The following is a 6,739-nucleotide window of genomic DNA, read 5'->3' on the forward strand; positions in this document are numbered from 1 at the left end:
TTCCACTGATTTTTAGAGAAAGTGGGAGGGAGGGAGGGAGGGAGGGGGGAGACAGAGAAAAAGAGAGAGAAAAACATCCATGAGAGAGAGAAACATCCATGTGAGAGAGACATATCTATTGGTTGCCACCCACACCCGCCACAAATGGGGCCAGGGATTGAACCTGCAACCCAGGTACATGCCCTTGACTGGGAATCGAACCTAGACCCCTTGGAGCATTGACCAACTCTGTAACCACTGAACAACACTGGTTTTGATTTGCATTTCTTTAATGACCAATGCTGTTGAATATCTTTTTGTGTGCTTGTTGGTCACTTGTATATTATCTTTGGAGAAATGTCTATTGAAGTCCTTTGTTCCTTTTTTAATTGCGTTGTTTTTTTGTTGTTGAGTTGTAGGAGTTCTTTATTCTAGATATTTGATATATGATTTGTGAATTATTTTCTTCCCTTCTGTAGATTGCCTTTTCACAATCTTGATAATGATCTTTGATGCACAAGAGTTTTTATTTTTTATGTAGTCTAATTTATTTATTTTTTGTTATTGCTCTTTTAGTATCAGATCTAAGACTTCATTGCCAAATCTGAGGTTATAAAAATTAACATATTTTTATTTCTAGGAATCTCATATTTTTAGCTCTTCAATTAAAGTTATTGACCCATATTGAGTCAATTTTTGTTTATGGCATGAGTTAGAGATCCAACTTCATTCTTTTACATGTGATTATTTAGGTGTTTCAGTACCATTTGTTGAGAGACTATTCTTTCTCTACTAAATGGTTTTGGCACCTCTGTAAATTTGAGATAGATTTTTGCATTTATTTCAGTATTTTCAATTATATTTCATTTGTCTACATTTCTATTCTTTTGCCAGTACTACACAGTCTTTTGACTACTGTAGCCTTGTAGTAAGTTTTGAAGTCAGGAAATGTGAGTCATCCTACTTTATTTTTCTTTTTCCATATTGTTTAGGTTATTTAGGCTTCCTTGCAGTTTTTGTTTTTCCATTTCTGGAAGAAAAAAAAAAAGAGCCATTAGAATTTTAATGAGGATTATATTGAATATGTAGATCACTTTAGGATTGCTGTATTAACAATGTTAAGTATTCTAATTCATGAACATGGGGTGTCTTTTCACTTACTTAGTTCCTCTTTAATTACTTTCAGCAATGTTTTGTAGTTTCCAGTGTACAAATCTTTCACCTCCTTTGCTAAATTTATTCTTGATATTTTATTTGTTCGGATGCTATTGTAAATGGAATTGTTTTCATGATTTCTTTTTTGGATTATTCATTGCCAGTGTATAGAAACACAACTGATTTTTGTTGACATGGCAATTGTGCTGACTTTGTTTACTAGTTCTGGTAGTATTTTGTGTATAGAGATTGTCTATATATAGAATCATGTCATCTCTGAATAGAGTTAATTCTACTCTTCCTTTCCAATTTGGACACCTTTTTTTGATTTTTCTGGCCAAATTGCTCTGGCTAGGACTTTCAGTACAACGTTGAATGGAAGTGGTGAAAGCAGCCGTCCTTATCTTGTTCTTTATTATTATTATTATTATTTTTAAAAATATATCTTTATTGATTTCAGAGAGAGAAAGGAGAGGGAGAAAGAGAGACAGAAACATCAATGATGAGAGAGTCATTGATCAAGCCCACAACCCGGGCATGTGCCCGGGGACAGGGAATCCAACCCCCATCACCTGGATCCTAGGTCTATGCTCTACCGCTGAGCCACGCCCGGCCGGGCATATCTTGTTCTGTTTTTAAGGAGAGCTTTCAGTCTTTCACCATTGAGTACGACTTTAGTTGTGGATTTTTCATACATGCTCTTTATCATGTTAAAGAAATTCCCTTCTATTCCTGGTTTGCTGAGTGTTTTTTGTATTAAAGTGTATAAAATTTTGTCAAATACTTTTTCTGTAACTATTGAGATGATCATGTGTTTTCTTTTTCCCCTTCGTCTATTAATTTGGTATATTATATTAAATCATTTTATGTTGAGCCACCCTTGCATTCCTGGGATAAATCTTACTTGGTCATGGTGTAGAATCCTTTTAATGTACTGTTGGGTTTGGTTCGTTAGTATTTTGTTGAAGATTTTTGCATCTATATTCATAAGGCATATTGGGTTGGAGATTTCTCATACTATGTCAGACCCTGGTATCAGGGTAATGCTGGCCTCATAGAATGTGTTGGGAAGTATTCTCTTCTATTATTGGGGAAAATTTAAGTAGGATTGACATGAATTGATCTTTAAATGTTTGATTGAATTTACCAATGAAGCCATCTGATCCAGGATATTTCTTTGATGGAAGATTTTTAATTACTGATTTAATCTCTTTTCTTGTTATAGGACTTTTGAGATTTTTCTGTTTATTTTTGAGTCAGCTTAGGTCATTTGTGTTTTTCTAGGAATTTGTTCCTTTTATCTAGATTATCTAATTTGTTGTCATAAAATTGTTCATAGCATTCTCTTATAATACTTTTAATTTATGTAAGGTTGGTACTAATGTCCCTGATTTTAGTTCTAATTTTAGTCACAGTCATGCCCCACATTATGACGTTTTGGTCGGCAACAGACTGCATATACAACAGTGGTCCCGTGAGATTTTAATGGAGCTGAGAATTTCTATTGCCTAGTGGCGCCATAGCCATAGAAACATCGTGGGGCAATGCATGACTCGTGTTTGCGGTGACACTGGCGAAAACAAACCTACTGTGCTGCCAGTCACTAAAAATATAGCACATACAATTATGTACAGTACATATGCTTGATAATGATAGTAAGTAACTACAGGGTGGGGCAAAAGTTGGTTTATAGTTGTGAGTATGCAAAACCAAGTTTATACTTGTATTATTCTTTATTAATTATTGTATTATTTTCCATACAAACAACTGTAAACCTACTTTTGCCTCACCCTGTATGTTACTGGTTTATGTACTTACTATAATTTTTATTGTTATTTTAGAATATACTCTTTCTACTTATAAAACAAGTTTACAGTAAAAAAGTTGTCTGTAAAACAGTATGGTGCGTTACGCTGGCAGCAGCCTCATACGCTTCATGTTTATCGAATCTCTTGATGGCGTCATTTTCTGTTGTGCTTTATTTAATGTTATGTTGTTTTGCAAAGTAACATGCTGTCCAGGCTTGCAGCCGAGGAGCAATAGGCTGTGCCATATACCTAGGTGTGCAGTAGACGATAACATCTATGTTTATGTAAGTGTACTTGATGATGTTCGCACAGCAACAAAATCTCCTAATGGCACATTTCTTGGAAACAGCCTTATTGTTAAGCAGCACATGACTATTTTGTGTCTCCTTTTTTTCTTAGTAGCCTAGCTAAAGGTTTGTCAATTTGGTTGATTTTTTATTTGATTTCATTTATTCTATTTTTTTATTCTCTATTTTATTTAAATCTGTTCTCATTTTTATTATTTCCTTCCTTCTGCTGGCTTTGGATTAAATTTACTCTTCTTTTCCTAGGTTCTTAAGGTGTAAAGTTAGGTTGCTGATTTTAGATCTTTCTTCTATTTTAATGTAGGTGTTTACAGCTATGAATTTCCTTCTGAGTACTTCTTTCACCACATCCAATAAGTTTTGGTATGTTTTGTTTTTGTTTTCACTCATCTCACGGTATTTTGTAATTTCGCTTGTGATTTCTTCTTTGGCTCACTCATTGGTAAGGATACACTGTTTAATTTCTACATATTTGTAGGTATTTCAGTGTTTATTCTGTTATTGATTTCTAGCTTCATTTCACCATGGTTAGAGGAAATAATTTGTATGATTTCAGTTTTTCTAAATTTATGGAGAATTCTTTTATGACTAATCCTAAAGAATGCTCCATGTGCATGTGAGAAGAATATGTACTTTGCTTTTGTTGGGTGGATTGTTCTGTGTATGTTAGGTCTAGGTGGATTATAGTGTTGTTGAAGTTCTTTATTTCCTTATTAATCTTCTGTCTAGATGTCTTTCTATACTTAAGGTAAGGTGTTGAGACCTCCAACTATTACCATAGAACTGTGTATTTCTCTTTTTGGATCTGTCAATATTTTAATATATTTTCTGGCTCTGTTGTTTGACACCTATGTGTTTATAATTTTTATGTCTTGTTATGAATTGAGTGTTTTTGTTTAAAATTTATTTTGTCTGATATTAGTGTAGCCACCCTAGCTTTCTTGGCTATTATTTACCTGGATTTCCATAAAGTTTGGGTAGCAAAATCAAGATTATTATATCAAGGCAAGTGAGGGTGGTTCAAAAATAAATTTTTATCATGTTATTGTTTATTCATTTATAGAGTTAATTTAAAAAATGTCAAGCAATGTGTTGCATATATACATAAACACAGAAATTGTTTTTTAGTAAGCGTTTGGCATATATGAGCTACCTGAAATGTAAAATCATGTGTCCTATACAAGTAAAGGTTTACTTTTCTAAAAAGAAAATACGTAAGATGATGCTATTAAATAAAGGAGCGGTTAAGACTCTAGATGCTAGAGGAAATATATATATGTATTTCAAATGTAAGTCCTGTTTACTATAGAATTTATGCCTTTGAGATTATGGAATTTTTTATAGTTTTTTTATAGCTGAAAGTTGTTGCTATAAACTTTAATTTATATATCATGTCCTAGTTGCATTAATAATTTACATGGTCAACTATAGTCCTCAATAATAGTCATATTAATTGCTACTATATTATCATATATGTGAATATATATGTATGTGTTTTTGTAGTCCCTTTAATGCATACTTAATGTATCAAGTCAGTTTTTTTACCCATAATACCCAGTAGATTTCTTTTTTGACTTCTAAACCTCTGGAAATACAGATCCCATATACTCTTTAGTGTTGAAAATTTCCCATCAATCTTTATTTGTAAAATTCTCAGTATATATGGGCTACATATATGCCATACATTTCTCTCTAGATATACCACTCTACAGAGATGAGCACATTATGGAGATACCATTCTATATAAGTAAATTGCCAAAGCTAATTCAGTGTCAATTTACTATAACTTTCTAATATCAGTTTCTCTTAAAATCTTTGAGAGAAAAGTTTAGTCTTAGGCTGTTAATGCAAGATGATTTATAAATATGTGAATTTGACTTTTTTTTTCCTTTTGGGAAGGTTATTTTAAAGCCTGTAGTGCTTTATAAATAGAATTATTTACATTTTAAAAGCACATGTGATGATATTTTGCAAAAATGATTTGTTATGGAAAGAACTCAAGTGTACTTGTTGGCAATTATAAGGAATTTAAAGTTGCAAAATGATTTGTGAATGTTCTTATTGGTCTTCCCTTTCCTTCCCAATAGTTGTTGCTCATTGTTTTAGTTCTCTATGTTGCTTCCCATTATCTAATAGTCCTTTAGGATCAGTACCTAATCCTAACAAACAAAAATATTCAAGGAATCCTTGTGGTTTATGATGAGGAAAAGAGAAATGTTACGAAGAAGACATGAGCTATTAGTAAGTATTACTGTCAGCTTTGTGCTCAGCACCATGGGATTCACAGTAAGAACAAGGATATAGAAAATAAAAGAAAAATTACAGAAATTGGTTTTTAGTAAGCATTTGGCATATATGAGCTATCTGAAATGTAAACTCATGTGTCCCATACAAGTAAAGGTTTGCTTTTCTAAAAAGAAAATACATGAGATGATGCTATAAAATAATGGAGCGGTTAAGACTCTAGATGCTAGAGGAAAACTGACCATATTTTAAAACCTGGCTCTACTGCTCTAATAATGTAACCCTAAATAAGCTACTTCATCTCTCTAAACCTTGGCACTTAGGTCATAGAACAGGGACCATGGCAGTATCTACCTTATTTTGTTGTAAGACAGTATTTAGAACAATAGTAATTTAAAAAAATATATATCTTTATTGATTTCAGAGAGAGGAAGGGAGAGGGAGAGAGAGAGAGAAACATCAGTGATGAGAGAGTCACTGATCAGCCGCCTCCTGCACCCCCCACCCCCACTGGGGATGGAGCCCACAACCCGGGCCTCTGCCCTGGGCAGGAATCGAACTGCGATCTCCTGGATCCTAGGTCGATGCTCCACCGCTGAGCCACTCCCATCCCGGCAACAATGGTGAATTTTTATAAACACTTAGTTGTCTTTTCTTATAGCTAAAAGCTATTGAAAAAATTAAAGGATCTACTCATTAATATGACTGAATGAAATGTTTGCTTTTAAAAGCATTTTGACCTAGTCAGAAAAAGTTGAGTAAGGTGTGTCAACATTCATGCTCTTACATTTGTTTCGTAGTATAAAGAAGAATGTGTGGTTCTATAACACATCCGTTTCTGAAAGAATGTAATGGAATGTCATATTAAAAGTTATTTCTAGACAAGACAGAATATGTTGAAGAATGATCATAATTATAAAATGCCACTTATTAAATACTTAGCTCGTTTTCAAATGCTATTTTTCTCATCAGGTTTTGATTGCAATCGTAAGGGAACACTTACTCAACAGCCATTGCTGCCTCATATATGCCCTTATGCTGAGACACTGAACCTTTGCCACTTAATTTTTCTCCCTTAAAGAGAGTTTGTACCAAGTAGAAAATTAAACTGGTTTACTGATGACTTTCTTTATTTACCTATTCTATACGCCATTCCAGAAAGGACATAAGATGTTCATTATTGAGTTAGTCCAATTCCAATAGCAGTCAATTCAGTGAAGGAAAAAAGCCAAAGCAAATCACATTCTA

This window comes from Miniopterus schreibersii (assembly GCF_964146895.1).
Source record: "Miniopterus schreibersii genome assembly, chromosome: 4".
Classification (NCBI taxonomy): domain Eukaryota; kingdom Metazoa; phylum Chordata; class Mammalia; order Chiroptera; family Miniopteridae; genus Miniopterus; species Miniopterus schreibersii.